General features: G+C 39.8%; 1 protein-coding gene across 2 annotated transcripts in view; it reads left to right on the forward strand.

Moving 5' to 3' along the window:
• Window positions 1-5,119: 5,119 nt before the first annotated feature.
• Window positions 5,120-18,312, forward strand: part of HYCC1 (hyccin PI4KA lipid kinase complex subunit 1) — a 101,538-nt gene continuing 88,345 nt past the window's right edge. For both annotated transcript variants that reach the window (XM_045793049.2, XM_045793050.2), the window contains exon 1: window positions 5,120-5,318. The gene's annotated coding sequence lies outside the window, so the exon portion shown is untranslated. The remainder of the gene's footprint in view (window positions 5,319-18,312) is intronic.

An 18,312-nucleotide genomic window follows, 5' to 3' on the forward strand; every position in this document is an offset into this window, starting at 1 on the left:
TGACTTTTTAACTTCTGCTCCCACCAGGTGATTGATTTTCTCTTCACATTTCCAGTTCAAATTCTTGAAAGAGAATGGGCATAGGTAGCCACCACCATCCCTGTTTGGGTGGATTGTTCTTACTGGGTCACCTTTTAGGCCCGGCTGCCTCAGGTTCTATGGTTCTACGAAGGGGGTTGTAACACGCAGATCATGCCTCAGCCTGCTGCCACAGCTGGGGATGGCTGGAGTAGCTTTCTTAGAAGGGTAATCTGGCAAGGCAGGACAGAATGACCACTGAGGCATACTCTTCCTATTTTGAGTTAAAAATTAAAAAAAAATACACCACTTAAGTAATATATTTTTTATTTTTTTTTTCCTCCAAGACAAAATTCTCTTGACTCTTCCATTTTGAATAGTCATGTTACATAGAAACAAAGAGTAGATTGGTGGTTGTCAAAGGTGGGGAAATGTCGGTCAGAGGGTACAAACTTCCAGTTGTAAGATGAATAAGTCTGGGCCTATAATGTACAGCAGGGTGACTATAGTTAACAGTATTGTAGTCTTGAAAGTTGCTGAGAGAGTAGATCTCAGATGTTCTCACTACAAAAAAAAAAAAAAAAAGAAAGAAAGAAAGAAAAAAAAGTAATCATGTGAGGTGAAGGATGTGTTAACTAACCTTATTGTGGTAACTATTTCACGATATATGTATTTTAAATCATCATGTAGTACCTCTTGAACTTATGCAATCTTATATGTCAATTATATATCAGTAAAACTGGAAAAAAATAGTCATGTTACCTAGCTGTTTCCCAGCTGACTCTAATAGAAATATATTTGAGCTAAATCTTTCTTAAGGTGTCTTAGGGGCGCCCGGGTGGCTCAGTCATTAAGCGTCTGCCTTCGGCTCAGGGCGTGATCCCAGCATTCTGGGATCGAGCCCCACATCAGCTCCTCAGCTGGGAGCCTGCTTCCTCCTCTCCCACTCCCCCTGCTTGTGTTCCCTCTCTCGCTGGCTGTCTCTCTGTCAAATAAATAAATAAAATAAAATCTTTAAAAAAAAATAAAGTGTCTTAAATTTAATACTATGGGGAAAATGTTTATGCTTTATAATGTTCAACTGGCATTTTAATAAGCTTATTTGCAAGAAGGTAAATGCATTTTAGTAGTTAATATAGAATTGTGCCTACAGATATCAGAAATTAGCAAAGATGGGTAGGGAAGTTCTGGAATATGCTGACTTTCGTAAGGAAGGTTAAAAACATTTCCCTTTTGAAACAGAATGTTCTCAGGCATTTTCCTGGCACTTTGCTGCTAAAATATAAATGGTTATGTATAATGGTTAACTGCCGACTGTTATTGTTGGAAATTATTTTTATATGCACGAATTGTGATGGAAAGGAGAGTGGATTGCAAACATAAATTTGTGTTTTGGTTTTATTCTGACTTAGAAGGCAGACTTATATCGTCTTCTATATCATCTCACCACTGTAAAACGGGAAGTGAAGTCAGGTGAAAAACTGCTTCCTGTCTTCTTGCAGAAAGGAAACAAATAAGTAAATATGCATAGGCAGCCTTCAGTCTCTCTCTCTACTCAGCCCATCCTATGCACAGTCCTGATTTAGCATTAGTAAAATATTATGATGTCATCCCCCTATTCTCAACTCTGGCTGTATGTTAGAATCACTTGGAAAGCTTTTAAAATAAACCCAATTTCCAGGCCCCACCCTCCAGTTTTCTGATTTATTTGGTGTGGGTGTGGTTTGGGTACTGATATTTTTGAAAGGCATCCTAAGTAATTCTAAGGAGCAGACAGGAAGCCACTAGGCAAGAAGACAGAATCTGAACATCTGCATTTGTCTTCAAGGCAAATTTTATATTACCAACCCCCCTCCCCAGCTTGCTAAGCGCTGGCCAGCTCAGCTAGCCTCCCATACCCTTTCTACATTGCTTGTGCTTCCCCTCTTCTATTCCTTTTTCAGGCATTCCAGGAGTTTCCTCCTCACACATATTTTCTGATTCAAATTCCCGCCCATTTTCAAGATTCAGCTCAGTTTTTACCTCCTCCATGAAGCCTTCGCTGACTGCCTTGTCTAGAGGTCTTGCTCCCTCTTCTGAACTCACAAAGCAGTTATTGCCTAGAAAATAATCTAAATAATGCATCAGTCATATTCTGCTTTGTGTCTTCTCTTCTACTGTGTTAAATAGATTAATCTCGGGGCGCCTGGGTGGCACAGCGGTTAAGCGTCTGCCTTTGGCTCAGGGTGTGATCCCGGCGTTATGGGATCGAGCCCCACATCAGGCTCCTCCGCTATGAGCCTGCTTCTTCCTCTCCCACTCCCCCTGCTTGTCTTCCCTCTCTCGCTGGCTGTCTCTATCTCTGTCGAATAAATAAATAAAATCTTTAAAAAATAAATAAATAAATAGATTAATCTCACTTTTCATGTTTGTTATCCAGCTGCTTACACTGTAAGCTTCTAGCATTACTTTGTATCTTTGACAAGCTGAATATCTTGCACAGTGTAGGAAGTCAGTTGATATTCTCCCCTCCCTTCCATCCTCACTTCCATAGGTGTGGTTCAGGCCTTCGTTTCTCCTGGAGTCTCGTCCTGGTCCTACTGTGCCTTTCTGACGCCAGACTTTTTGGCTCTTTAAATTAGGGCAATGCATCAGTGGCTCACATGGCCAATGGCTAGTAAAACTAATTGTATGCTTGTACTCTGCTCATTCTTGCTCTCTTCCTATTTTTTACTCTACATGACCTTTTGGCTTTCTTTTCCCTTCTGTCCCCTCACTCTTCTACTCCCTATTCTGCCAAGATTTGATGGTAAAATTCAGTTTCTCAGGTTTTGACCACTTGTGTTCTTTAAGATGTCAGAGTATAACATACTTTCTGGATCTTCCTGTCTGTATTCCTTTGGGCAAACACTTCCCCTGGCCAGGCTCTGACCCAGCTGACCTAAATTATTCTGCCCGCACCCTGGTCTGATCTGTCAAGATGCCCCTCAAAGAGAACAGACACTCTATACACTGTTTTTAGGATTCTCACCCTTTAGAAGAAATCGGATTGAGTTGTCCACATGGTTAAAAGCTTCTGTTGGTCCCTTATTGCCTGCAGAATAAGGTCTACACCTGAGATGTCCAATACGGGAGTGATTACACCCAGATAAAAAAAGTGAGTTCCTGATGTCAGAACAATCTGGCTATGACATCTGTCATCCCATTGATTGCCAGGGTTGATTTGGCTGATCTGTCTGGCTGGGTGGTGTCCCCTTCCTCTCTCACAGTTCCATGTGTTCCCCTCCCGAAGCTGAACATAGGTGGAAGAGGACAAGTTGCCCTGATAGAGGAAGATCATTCCTCAAGGAGCCGTCCTCCCCTGCTAGAACCTACAAACAAACTCTCAAGGTCCATTTGTAGGAGAAGGTAGGGTAGTCAAGCTTCTAAGACTCCAGACACATCCAAATGAGGTGCTGCAGGTGGCAGTCTGCCTTTCTTTAAAAAAAAAAAAAAGTTCCTCAGCTATGCCATATTGTAAGTGGCCAGTGGCTATTATATTGGACAGCACAAATACAGAACATTTCCCTCATTGCAGAAAGCTCTGTTGAACAGTGCTCTTCTAAATACCTTAGTGTAGTTCCTGAGATCTTTTACAATCTCTCAAGCTTTTGCTCTACCTTAATTTTTGGCTGCTACTTATCTTCAGTCCTACCCACTTTCTCAACGCTCCCCAAACCCTCAGCGCCCTTTTACAACTCTGTGTCTTTGAACATGCTGTTCCTTTTTACTGAAATGCCCTTTGACTTTCTTTTCTGGCAAACTCCTGTTTACCTTTTAAGATCCAACTCAAACAGTACCTTTCTTGTGAAATTCCTTGACCTTCCTAAACACAATAATTTCTTCCTTTGTGTTTCCCTTGCTCATTGAACCTAGCTCTATTGCCCTATCACTGTATTTTGTTATCATTTGCTTATAAATGTGGCTATGCTCTTGGAAAGGAGATGCTGACTGCCCTAATGGTTACCTGAAATTGTTTGCTTGATGCCTGTTTGATATCGAGTATTTTCTTATTTATGTGCTTGTTATTCATGTATTTGGCATGGTTAAAAAGATCATTTGGTGCTTGCTTTGAAGTCCTTCCCCTTTCTGGTATAAACCCAGAATGACTTCCTGTCTTCCAGGTGGAAGTCCAATTCTCTTCTAATTAATTCTACTGCACTTGAGAGGGATGTGATAGGAGCAGTTGACAAGGTCAAAAACAGAGGGACCATATACGTAGGAGCTGGTTTAGATGTGCTCAGGTTCCGGTAGCCACACAAAATATTTAGTATGTGTTTAGGAGAAGAGTAGGAAGGCAATACGGAGAAAATAAAAACAGCCTATGGAATAAAGTTGGGGAATTGTGCTTGATTTTCTCCAGGGGAAGGCCAAAGGCAATGTATAATAAGATGGGAAGAGTTTTTATGACCATTTTGCAAAAAAGTACATTTTCTTCCCTCCTGGTATTTGATAAGATTTTAATAAATTCTTGTGACTCAAATTACTGGGAAGTAAATCCCCCTGACCAAGAAATTAAAATATATTACGGGGCGCCTGGGTGGCTCAGTCGTTAAGCGTCTGCCTTCGGCACAGGGCGCGATCCCGGCTTTCTGGGATCGACTGGGAGCCTGCTTCTTCCTCTCCCACTCCCCCTGCTTGTGTTTCCTCTCTCACTGCCTGTCTCTGTCAAATAAATAAATTAAATCTTAAAAAAAAAAGAAATTAAAATATATTAGTTTATCTTCTGTGATTATGGTTAACATCTATCCAAAAGGCTTATTTTCTTCTGAGAGGGCTGTGAGTCCTCTTGGCTCAGGGTCTGAGAGACGCTGGCTGATCACTCTCACTAGCCCTGCCGCAAATCCTACGGTCAATCATTTTCCCTTTGGCGCCCCGACCACGCCCAGTGCTCAGACCACGCCCACCTAAGTCGCCTTCCCTCCCACCTCAAGGCTCCGCCCCAGGCCTAGCAGAGGAAGATTCTTATTGGTGAAGAAGTTGTTCTGGTCCCGCCCTAGGGCACGGCGATAGGCCGAGCCGAAGTGGGGCGGTGGTGGTTGGCTGCCTGGGGACGGGTCCTTAGCCGTGCCTGTCAGAGTGGCTGGCGGCAGTGGCGGCTCTCGGGGCTGGGTTGTCAGTCAGTGAGCAGAGGGGGAAGATGGCTCGCCGGGACCCGTTCTGTTAGGAAGAAGGGGGGCAGGTGGTGCTGCTACTCGGGAGAAAGCAGAGCAGCCGCTGTCGCTGTCGCTGCGAGTCAGACAAGTCGAGGTTCTGGAGGTGGAGCTCGGGGAGCCGCTCTGGTGAGTCCGACCGAGCGACCCACGCCGGGCCCCTAGGGCGGCCGGCGACCGATAACTTTTTTGTCAGGGAGGAGCCGGGGCGAGGCGGCGGCGGGGAGGGGACCGGGACTTTGTCCCCGGGGCGGCGCCTTCGTTGGGGGTAACGGCTCCCTCGCGAGGCGCCGCGGGTGGGCGCGAGAATGCGCTGGGCGCTAGGGGCGTCGGAGGGGCCGGAGCAGAGGCGTCGGGTGAGTGGGCTGCGGCCGGCGGCTGCTCGCCCTGAAGTTGGGCGCAGCCCGTTTGCTGCCTGGGCGGCGGCAGCTTTGTGCGCGTGGACTCGGGTCTTTCTCTTTCCCAGCAAGGAGCAGTCCAGACTCCGGGCGTGCCCAGGGTGCAGCCGCCTCGGTCGGACCCGCCGCCCCTCTGCGGGGGCCCTCCACCCCCATTCCGCCGCTGTTGATGCTCCGGCCTGGCCTCTCCCACTCCAGGGAGGTTACCGCTATCCCTTAGTCTAGTGACCAAAATGGTCACCGTCGACACCCCCCCTCCCCATCTTTAAAAGCAGCATTCGTCTGGGTCTTTGGTGTCTCTCGCAGCACGGTGAGATTCAGAAAGCAGATACGAATCCTTCCTTGGTTATTACACTGGAGATCCCCTCTTCAGCACTTGCTCCCTTCTATGAGTTATTCCTCTCCCGAGGCTGATTTTTAACGTACTTGGGAATCGTCGGGGTTTTGTCTGAAAATGATTGCAATTAAAAGATCCCAAGTTTGCACGCTTCAGCAAAACTGCGTATCCGCCCTTCAGCGTGCACAATTGTGCTCTGTACCCCTAAGTTTAGGCACTCCTGAAAGATTTTAATTTTGCCCTAGTGGTTTCATACTGCCCAGGATCGGGTCTCTTGATAAATACACTATCACACGCCCGGCAGCGTCTCCGCTCTTCAGGTAGGGGGAGTTTGTTCCACAGCCAGCTACTAATTTCAGAGACAGTACCATAGTCAGTAGGACCAAGCTGTCCTTTTGCAAATAATTTGTCCTTTGGGTCACACAGTAGTTTTGGGAGTGGATATACCACCTCCTTGGTTCATGTAACACTTGACAGTTTGAGATTTTCAGCTTTTAAAATCTTATCTGCATAGAGTCATAAGGATCGGTGTAACCTTGAGTCAATGTGATAGACCCAGGAGGGTTGTTTTCCATAAGAACGTTCTCCTAACACCCACAGACTGGCTGGCCCTCCCTTCAATTTCTAAGCATCTTTTCTTTGGGCTAATACATTTTAAGGTTTACAAGATGAATCTTGGTCCCAAACACCATTTTTTTTTTTTTTTGAAGTGCAGGGAAAGGCAAGAAAGAAAGAAAAATTTTAGGATCTGCTTGGCCAATAGTAGTTTTAAAATCATTTATTCAAATAATTCATTTACATAAAGTGGCTAAGGGGAAAACCATCACATATTTAGATTAAAAAATTCTGGATTTGGCTTCTTTTAATACTTTTTGATTTACTACAATTATCATAGAGGGATTATAAAACCTCTTAATTGTCAACATTAGCAGTACTTGGATATAGACACCCCCACAAGGTGTTGGTTATGTCAGTATGTTATTCCTGCTATGCTTTCTTTGTTGTGTTTCTATTTTATAAAATCTGATCTTGGTTGCACTTTTTAGAGTGGTGTTGTTTTGACAGAGTTCAAACATATCTTACAGTCAACTGTTTTATTCAGGATCCTATTGTGTGATATTTATTTTATAATGAATATTTTAAAACTTTGAAAAATGTTAGTATCAGTACCATATTGGGGGTATCAAGTTTACATTTTGTAAATAATTGAAGTTATGTCCAACATATATTTATTTTGCACTGCCCCAGGCTGAATAGGTTCTAGGGCAGAAATGAATGTCATAATTCTTGTCATCAAGAAATTTACTCTCTGATGTACAAGACAGATCAAGTAATAGTTATAATACCATGTGATGAATCTGAATAGAGATATGCATAGTGTAGTAAGGGAGCAGAGTAGGGGATGGCTAATTCAGTGTGGATGTAGGTAAGAGTCAGGAGCACACAGTACAGTTTTGAAATATAATTTAGCCAAGTGCAGGAGGTCAGTAACTTTCCAAGAGGAGAATAAGTGAGAAGGCAAGGGGGGATGAGAAACTATGGCAGCTTAGAGAAGTCATTGTCAATGACAAGTCCAAAGTCAATAGCACTGACATTAACATAACTTGAATGCTGAGGTTAAATAAGGAAATGGTGGAAGATGAGAATAGTGAGGGTGGTAGAGCTCCAGACCAGGGCAAGGTTTCCTTGGCTATGGGTTTTGGATTGAAGGTGATGAGTAAGAAGCCATTTAATGAATTTTTGTTTGAGACCCTCACCCTGGCAGAGTGAGGTAGAATCTGATAGGTCTTGTCACCTTTGGAAAGAAAGGAGGAGGAATCAGGACCCTGAGGATTTTACTTGATTCTAGTAACTGGAAGTGAGGGAAGGTGGACGGAAGATGGCAAGTTCTATTTGGGGTTTTTTGAATTTGAGGAAGCTGTGGAGCATTCAGGTGAAGATGACAATTAGATGTTTGGATCCATGGGCGTGGAACTTATAAAAGAAATCAGGATTACAGGGCAGACTGGGTGTTGAATTGAAGCTGTACTGACTTGGTTATATTGAAATGATTCAAGGAAAGCTTTTAGTATGATCAAAGCAGCAGCTGGAGAACAGACTGATAAAAAGCAGAAATGGATAGAAGAATAGTGTGAAAGAGAAGAGTAGTAGTTAGAAAGGTAGGAGGAACATCAAGAAAGATGCTAAGGAAGGAGAGAATTTCAAGTAGAGGCGGATGGGTCAAAAATTTTGAATGCTGGGGCGCCTGGGTGGCTCAGTCGTTAAGCGCCTGCCTTTGGCTCAGGGCGTGATCCTGGCGTTATGGGATCGAGCCCCACATCAGGCTCCTCCACTGGGAGCCTGCTTCTTCCTCTCCCACTCCCCCTGCTTGTGTTCTCTCTCTCACTCTCTCTCTGTCAAATAAATAAATAAAATCTTAAAAAAAAATTTTTTTTTGAATGCTGTAAAGAGGTGTCAAGTAAGGAGAGGACTCCTGGGACCAGGGAATTGGTCAGAATTCCATAGGGGACTTTAACAAGTACAGTTTTAACTGCATAGTGGTCTTTGGAAGATTGAGAAAGAATGGGTAATGATAAAGTAGACATACTTGAGTGAGGCATTTCAAGAAGACTGAAGAAGGCAGAGAATGATAGCTATAGAGCAGTGGTTCTCATTCCTAGCTGCACATTTACAATTATCTGGAGAGCTTTTAAGAATCTTGATTTCCAGGGGAAAGCCCATTCCAGGGGTTGAGGTGGAACCTAGGCATTATATTTATTTCAACAGCTTTGTTGCAATATAATTGGCAAGTAATAAGCTACACCTATTTAAAGTGTGCAATTTAATGTTTGACATAGGTTTTCATTTGTAAAACTATCACCACAATCAAAAAAACGAACATTATCTATCACCTCTAAAAGTTTCCTTGTGTCCCTTTGTAATTTCTCCCTCTCATCCTCAGGAAACCACTGATCTACTTTTTGTCGCTATAGATTAGTTGCACAGGTACATTAAAGTTCCCTGGGTAATTCCAATGTGCAGGCAAGGTTGAAAACCGCTGAAGACGGATATAGGTTGAAGGAATGTTATGTTTGTTTCTTTACATGCATAAAGAAAGTGAGAAGTAAGAGATAGGAAAGATGACATATTTACTGGAACTGAGTCCCTAAGGAGATGGAAATGGATGAAATTCAGAGCTTTGACAAATAACAAAGGGAGACAATTTGAAAGAAACAAAGAATATGATGTTAAAGATAGCACATTTCTTTTGTTATCAGCATCCAGGTTGTCATCATGTAGTATCAAGATTGATTTTTTTGAAGTACTCATCTTAATCTTGTGGAAATGGATGCCACTCTGGAAAACTCCTTAAATGGAGCCTGGGACCCCTGGCGCCACCATGTAATGCTTTGTCATTTTTTGGAGGGGAGCAGATGGAATTAACAGTTTGACTATTGCTTGTTATTGAGAGCCAAGTATTGCCAGAGTCTTTTTGGTCCTATTGGAGTTAGGCTACATATATGCACTGAGAAAAGAGAATATTTAACATTTACGCTCAGAAGAAATCCTGTTTGCTTGCCCTTTGGATATATGGTTTTTAAATACATTGGAGGATAAAATTATTGTTCTGTCTCCCAAATGAGACTGAGAAGAGTTGTGATTAGAAGTTGTCAAAGGCCCATACTTTCTATCCTGAGAAAGGTAATATTTATATTCCCCCACTCTCTCCCTTCCTTCCTTTCTTTTTAATTTCTGGCTCAGTATTTGGATGTATTTATTTTTATTTTATTTATTTATTTTTTAAAGATTTTATTTATTTACTGTCAGAGAGCGGGCAGGCACAAGCTGGGGGGACGGCAGAGGGAGAGGAGGCTCCCCACAGAGCAAGGAGCCTGATGTGGGACTCGATCCCAGGACCCTGGGATCATGACCTGAGCCGAAGGCCCACGCTTAACCGACTGAGCTACCCAGACGTCCCTTGATGTATTTAAAAGTTGAGTTCTGCTGGCTCCAATGTCCAGGGCTTATTCCTTACTTTGGATTCTTACCTTTGGGAGGGGGCCGAAAGCAAGTGGTTAATTCTAAATATTATTAGTCATTGTACTCAATCATAAGTAAACATGGAGCGAAAACTTGTCTGATTTCTAAAGTTCTGAAAATTTATTTCATTTTGATTAGAGTATCAAAGTATGATCTAACCTAGACAGTAGGCATCCCTAATTTTGGTGCAGCCTAAAAGAGTGGGAATATCAATGTTAGCATGATTTTAGATACTGTTGTTACTATAGCGACAGCAATTTTGTAAACATTCTGTATTTTCCTATTTACTAATGTAAGATATGATAACTGTAGGAAATTTGGAAAATTTAGGAATGCATAAATGATAAATAACATTTATAATGCCTCCACCCAGAGATAATTATTAATACATTAGTGAATATCTTTATAGGTTCTTTTTAATAGGTATTTACTTTTTTTTCTAACAAAAAGAAACCATACTGTATGTACTATGATTTCGTTTTTGTTTTTTGTGTATGCTGCCTTGTTACTAGCTTATTTTCACTTAATTGAGTGAATGCTTATCTGAGTCAATAAAATATTCTTTTATGGCAAAACATCATTTTAAATCTATGGTTAATATTCCAGAATATGGATTTACTATCATTTATTTCAGGTGTTGAAAATTTAAGCCCTTTCCAATAATTTTGAATGAATATTGTAGCATTTAGCTTGATAGTTTAATCATTGCCCATATCATTATTTCCTTAGGATAAATTCTAACATCAAAAGGTATGCATATTTTAATTATTTTTAATTAATAGTAATAGATTACTTTCCAGAAAGGCTTAATATTCATTTTTTAGTTATGCTTGAGATTGCTGGCAACTTCTCCATTTTTAGCACTATGAATAAAAAAACTGCCATTTTGAAATGGAAAGTTTTATTTTCTGTATTTTAAAAATTCATTGATTATTAGTGACATTAAATATTTGTATTTCTTTTGTGAATTATCTATTAGAGTCCTTTGTTTATTATGATATTGGAGATTTTAAAAAACTGAGTTATGAGAGTTCTTTGTGTGTAAAACTATTAGATCTTTGTCAAATTAAATTGCAAGTAATTTTTCCAGTTTGTCATTTACATTCTCATTTTGTTTTTGGTGTGGATTTTTCTTTTTAAATAGATTTTAAACATTTTTAGTGTAGTTAAATATATCAAATTTTTCTTTTATGGTAACTGCCTGCTTGGAAAGGCCTCCCTGCACTCCCAAATTATATAACTATTTACCTCTGTTTCTTTGTATTACTTTCACAGTTTTTAAAAACATGTACCACTTTAGTCTATTTGGAACATATTTGGTGTAGAGTGACAAGTCAATTATTTTAACACTATTGGGCAATTATCTTTTCCCAGAGGTTTTAAATGTTATCTATATTATATATCAAATCATGGTTTACATGATTTACATAAACATATATATATTTAACATGTGAAAATCATATATAAAATCATATATTAAAATCATATACATATGATTTTTTCTTAGGCTTTCTATTCTGCTTCGTGGGGCTGTTTATTTTTTGCTCCAGTGATTTCAGTCTTAGTTTATTGTAACTTTTTAATGTATCCTACTATATGATTGTGTGAATTTCTATTATCTTTCTCAAAACATTTTTAACATTTCTCATATATTTATTTTTTCAAATTACCTTTAATTCAATTTATTAAGATCTCAAAAAACCCCCAGTGGAATTTCAAATTAATTTTTTGAGATAGCTGTGATATCTTTACAATATTTAAATCATTTTAAACAAGTTATTTTCTTATTTTTTAAGTATACTCTACCCCCAACGTGGGCCTTGAACTCACAATTCTGAGAGCGAGTCACATGCTCTACCAACTGAGCCAGCCAGGCGCCCCCAAGTCATTTTTAAATGACTCAGTGTTTTATAGTTTTCTTCATGTGGTTCTGCCTATTTTTGAAATAAATTTTTGATATTTTAAAACTTGCTATTGCCAATGGAATCTTTTTTCATTGTGTTTTAAAGAGGATTGCATCTTCCCAATGGAACATAGAAAAATTGGTGCTTTAGGTATACTGTTTTCTAACTGGTCATTTTATGAAATTCTTAATTCTTATAGTTTTTATTTATTTATTTTTAAAGATTCTTTAAATTTATTTATTTGAGAGAGAGAGAGTACACACTAGTGTGGGGATGAGGGGCAGAGGGAGAGGGAGAGAATCTCAGGCAGACTCCCTGCTGAGCAGGAAGACAGATGTGGGGCTTGATCCCAGGACCCTGAGATCATGACCTGAGCCGAAGTCAAGAGTTGGATGCTCAACTGACTGAGTCACCCAGGTGCCCCTTAATTCTTAGGTTTTTTTGGACTTTGTAATACGGCAGTTTTAGCATTTGTAAATAATGATAATTTCATCTTGCCAATATTTAATCCTTATTTCTTGTTTCACATTAAATGTCTAGAGTAATGTTAAATTATATTAGTGAATAGTGAGCATCTTTGGTTCATTTCTCATTTGAGTGAGAATGCCTTTAGGGTTTCACAGTTGTGTATTCTTTCTGACAACTTTTTTTTTTTTTAGCATGTTAAGAAAATAGTCTTCCTTAATTCCTTTTTGGAATTGAGATTTAATTGGAAAAATATATTAATTTTTTTAAAAGAATTTATTTATTTATTTGAGAGAGAGCCCAAGTGGGGGTGGAGAGGGGGAGAGGGAGAGGAACAAGCAGACTCCCCGCAGAGCAGGAAGCTTGACACGGGGCTTGCTCTCAGGACCCTGGGATCATGACCTGAGCTGAAGGCAGCCACTTAACCAACTGAGCTACCCAGGCAATCCAGGAAAAAGATATTAAATTTGATCACACACCCTCGTGATGTACGTTGAGATGATCATATAGTTTTTCTTCTTTTACCTAGTGGTTGATGAATTATGTTAGAGGACTTCCTAGTAGATTTCACCAAACAATTGCTGTCTTTGGAGTAAAGGCAACTTGATAAGAGCATACCTCTTTAAAGTAGTGCTAGATTTGATTGCTATGTAAGATTGTCTTTAGTATTCCTCTTATATTTTCTTTTTCAGGTTTTGGTTTCTGAATATACTAGTTTTGCAAAATAAAAGAAGGGAGAAGAGTACCTGGGTGGCTCAGTCAGTTAAGCTTCTGACTCTTGATTTCAGCTCAGGTCATGATCTCAGGGTGGTGAGATTGAGCCCCACATCCGGCTCCCCACTCAGTCTGCTAGAGATTCTCTTCCTCTCCCTCTCCCCCTTCCCTCCATGCATGCTCTCTGTCTCAAATAAATAAATCTTTAAAAGAGAGAGAGAGAGACAGAGAAAAGCTTTCCATCTTTTTATATGCCCTGGCAATTAATTTCTTCTTCAAGGTCTGAAATAATTTAGCTATAAAAATGTCGAGGCCTTTTGGATTGAATGCAATTTATTGAGATTTTCCTATGTAGTACTTTCTAAGTACTTTGCATAATTAATTTCATTTAATCTGTGCACAACTTTATAAGTATTATTATCCTTACTTTACAGGTAAAAAACCTGAGACTCAAAGAGGTTAAAATACTTGTTCAAGGGGTGCCTGGGTGGCTCAGTCATTAAGCGTCTGCCTTTGGCTCAGGTCGTGATCCCAGGGCCCGGGGATTGAGCCCCATATCGAGCCCCAAATCAGGCTCCCTGCTCAGCAGGAAGCCTGCTTCTCCCTCTCCCTGTCCCCCTGCTTGTGTTCCCTCTCTTGCTGGCTGTCTCTCTCTCTGTCAAATAAATAAATAAAATCTTAAAAAAAAAAAACGAACTTGTTCAAGATCAGCAACTAGTTAGTGGTAGAGTTAAGCTGAATTCCAATCTGATGCTATAGCTCATGTTTTTAATCAGTACCCTAATTTTTTTTCCAATCACACTCATTCCTTAGTCTCAGTTACTGAGAAATAAATTTAATTATTTTATTTGAGTGTCTTATTGTTTTCCTTTTTGCCCAATTAATTTCAGTTTTCGGTAACCCTGTCATTATTACTGGTCTGTTCTAGGTGATATCATGTCTTCTGCTATTTTAACAAATACATCCAAGTATGGTTATGGTAGAAGATCCCGGAATGGGAATGGGATGATAAATGTATATGTATCTTATATAATTTACATTTTAATTTACTGGGGACTCAAGATCAATCTGCATTCCTGAATCCTGTTTGTACCTTGTAAAGAATGTTATGTGCAACACAGATAAAAGATCCAGAAGTTGTGGAAATAGTACTTTTCCATTTTAGTTTAAATAGTTGTCATTATTGAGGCTTGCATCAGGATAGCCCTTTAGTAGTAAATGTTAAGTGGTATTTGTTTGGTGTGTGTTTTCCTGAACAAAGAGTCTTTTGATTAACTGATGAACATTAGTTGCTTTCTCATATAAATGCATAAGGATTCATTCAGTTATTTGTACTTAGTGAAAACCTTGTATATGAGTTCTTAAACTGTACTATGAAAATTATTTGAGGCTTCAGCTATTGGAAGATTTACATTTACTCTTTCATAGAATGACGTTTAGACTTGGAAATTTGAGAGAATAATGTAAGCCTTTAAAGTGCTTAAATTGGGCAAGCAATTATGAACTCTATTTTTTAAAAAATACTTTATTTATTTGAGAGAGAGAGAGAGAGAGCAAGCGGAACCATGAGGAAGGGCAGAGGGAGAGGGACAAGCAGACTCCCTGCTGAGAAGGGAAACTGACGTGGGGCTTGATCCCAGGATCCTGGGATCCTGGGATCATGACCTGAACTGAAGGCAGATGCTTAACTGACTGAGCCACCCAGGTGCCCCTTATGAACTCTATTTTAATCTTTTTGAGCTTGCCTAATTAAATGTAAAGAACATTTTTTAAAAAAGATTTTATTTATTTATTTGACAGAGAGAGACAGCCAGCCAGATAGGGAGCACAAGCAGGGGGAGTGGGAGAGGAAGAAGCAGGCTTCCAGCGGAGGAGCCTGATGTGGGGCTCGATCCCATAACGCCGGGATCACGCCCTGAGCTGAAGGCAGAAGCTTAACGACTGCACTACCCAGGTGCCCCTAAATGTAAAGAACATTTAATTAATTTAGTTAGGGTATTGATTCTAATCAACATACACATCCTGTGTACCTCTGCCCATGGGGGTATAAAAAGTTGCCGGTCTGACCTCTTTAAACTTGCCAGGTATATATATTTCCTTTTGAACTAAAAGTTCAATGTTTCTGCTGACTTGTTAATCCACAGATATTACTGTGGTAGATGGAGTGGCAACATAGCCCCCCAAGCAGTGTATACTTTAGTAGTGTAGAAGAGGAAGAGACTATTTTGGGAAATTATGAACCTTCAGGTGGGTCCTGATTAGGGAATGGAGGTGGAAGTATTTTCGAAATGGGTTGGAGAGAGAAGTGTCTAAGTAGGGAAGGTAGGAATGTGTACATTGAATGGACTGTTCAAGAAGTACAGAAAGTCAGGGGCGCCTGGGTGGCTCAGTTGTTAAGCGTCTGCCTTCGGCTCAGGGCGTGATCCCGGCGTTATGGGATTGAGCCCCACATCAGACTCCTCCACTGGGAGCCTGCTTCTTCCTCTCCTACTCCCCCTGCTTGTGTTACCTCTCTTGCTGGCTGTCTCTATCTCTGTCAAATAAATAAATAAAATCTTAAAAAAAAAAAGTACAGAAAGTCAGAATGGTTATGTAGGTGATAGAACCAGAATACTGAACACAGTGAGGTCTTCTTAGAGTTTTGGAAAGGAAGATGCTTGTGGCAAGGTTAAAGAAAAAGAATATTGAGGGGAAAACCCCAATAGATTTGTCATTTCTAAGTTGATGGTAAGTATATGATGAGAACAAAATACATACTGTAAAGGGGGTTAAGGAATAAATTGGTGATGAAATACTTGGAGGCAATGGCAATAGATTAGGCTACTAAATCAGAAAGTTAATTGGTGAAGAATAAATAATGGAAGTAGCTGGAGAGCATTAGAATCTAATGAAGCCTCCCTCCTATCCCCAGCCCAGCAATCTCCCCTTTTAGAAACTTCTGAAGTTTAAGCTTCCAAAATGCATTCTCAATTGTCCAGTTGATAAAATATTTTGTTAGTGATAATTAGACCTATTATTATTGAGCATCTATGGTGTGACCTTGTTTTATTTGTATTATTTTTCATCCCTAAAACATTCCTGTGATGTAGACGTTATCACTACTTTTCACAGTGGAGTTAATTGAGATTGGAAAGTTTAATTTGCTGGAAAGTGAGGATGAGTTTTTTGGACTCTTTGTTGTACCATGTTCCTTTTTCTATTTATTGAGCTCTGTTAAAATATTAGAGGGGAAGGATGCAAAAGGACCATAAGGTATGATTACTCTCTGAATAGAAAGGAGTGGAGGAGAAATTTTAGCTATGCTTGCTGTAATTTGTTCAACTGCATTTTGTTTTTAAAATGTTAAAAGGCTTCCTTTTTTTTTTTAAAGATTTTATTTTACAGAGAGAGAGAGCGAGCACAAGCAGTGGGAGCGACAGGCAGAGGGAGAGGGAGAAGCAGACTCCCCACTGATCAAGGAGCCCGACATGGGTCTTGATCCCAGGACTCCAAGATCATGACCTGAGCCGAAGGCAGACATTTAACCAACTGTGCTACCCAAGCGCCCCCCCCCCCTTTTAAAAAGATCTTATTCATCTGTTTGAGAGAGAGAGAGAGAGAGTGCGAGGGCACAAGTAGGGGAGGGGTCAGAGGCAGAGGGAGAAGCAGGCTCCTCCGCAGGGAGCCAGCCATGGGGCTCCAACCCAGGACCCTGGGATTATGATCTGAGCTGAAGGCAGATGCTTAACCAATTGAGCCACTCAGGCTCCCCAAAAGGATTCCTTCCAATAAGCTTCTCTACCATATGTGTAACATTTAATTTTTAACAAGTTCCTTTTTTTGGGAAGATCAAAAGCTTTTTTTATCCATGATAATGATAGGTTGGGGGGAAAGGAAGAACAGGCCAAGAAAGGTGACATCAAGAAAAGTAAGGGTAAAACTTGTTCTTTTCACTATGAGAAATTCAGATATGCTACACAGGTGTATGTTTTAGGTAGCACTTCAGGAAGGCCAGCCTCTTTGTGGAAATGGTATTGAACTGGTCACTGATGTAATCAGGGCAGATACTTTACGTGTCAACATATTATAAAGCTCCAGAGTTCATAGTAATATAATGTGATTTATGGCACTTGGATTCCATTAGTCAGGAGTTGGTTATTGGTGAAAGGGTCCAAACAGATGTTTAGTTTTCTGTTTTAAATCCTTTCTTCAGAAACAATGCATAATTGAAAAAGAAATGCTTAAACTACTTTAGGGATTTTAAACATTCTTACAGGACTTTCAAGTACTTGGGGAGGAACTAAGATCGAAATTTTTGTTGTACTACTTTTAGTTTCATATTTAGTTGCAAAGCAAAATGTAAGTTATATTTTGTTATACTTGTATAAAACTTAATATTATTAAAAACTTTATTTTTTAAAAATGTATAATTCAGCCTCTGCTAAAACAAATTGACTGTTACCCCAGTTAATATGAATCAGCATGATCATACTGAACTATTTATTGCTGCTTTGCTTCCTATAATTTTTAAATGAAGATAAACAACTATTTTAATAAGATCAACTGAGTTTCTGACTAAGAAGAATCAAACAGAATTTTGTAGTACAGTCAAGATCTATTGCTTTTATTATTATGGCTCTACTAATACACATTACCTTCATTAACTGTGTTTACTTGCATTTTCTCATTGCACCCTCCCTTTGCCCCCATCATTTTCGAATTGAACATCTGAGCCTCTATTGGCAGACTTTATTAATGGTTAGGAGTTTCATTCCAATTTACGAAAGGGCAGTGACTCACTCTAAGACATCAACTCAACCCACAAGTCAGCTGGAATTTGGTTCTCTTAACATTTCTGTCTTCCTTTGTTCCCAACATTAGAGCAGGGAAAACTGCCACTTAGAATGCAAAATGCTTTAAAGAAATTAAAGTAGAGCTGTGCTTTGGAAAGTATATTTCTATATGCTGTAATTTTGGGGAAAGAGAGAGGAAAAAGGGGCAAGTGAGAGCAAAATGATTGCAAGATAAAATTTACATTGGGCTTTCTTTTACATCCCTCCCCATTTCCTCATAACATTTGTTTCTATTATTTTATTTGCTTATACTCTGATTTGCCTTGTTTTATTTCAAAAGGGATTAAAGGACACTCACTCTTGCTATGTTTTGGGTTTAACTTGTCTCCCCTAGTGGACTGTGAATCCCTCAAGTCAGGGACTATGTCATATTCAGCTTTGTAAACCTAGCGTCTAGGACATAGTAGACACTCAATAGTTTATGAATAAATGCATGATATTTAAACACCTCTA

This window comes from Ursus americanus, chromosome 3 (assembly GCF_024610735.1).
Source record: "Ursus americanus isolate L20-20 chromosome 3, mUrsAme1.1.p, whole genome shotgun sequence".
Classification (NCBI taxonomy): Eukaryota; Metazoa; Chordata; class Mammalia; order Carnivora; family Ursidae; genus Ursus; species Ursus americanus.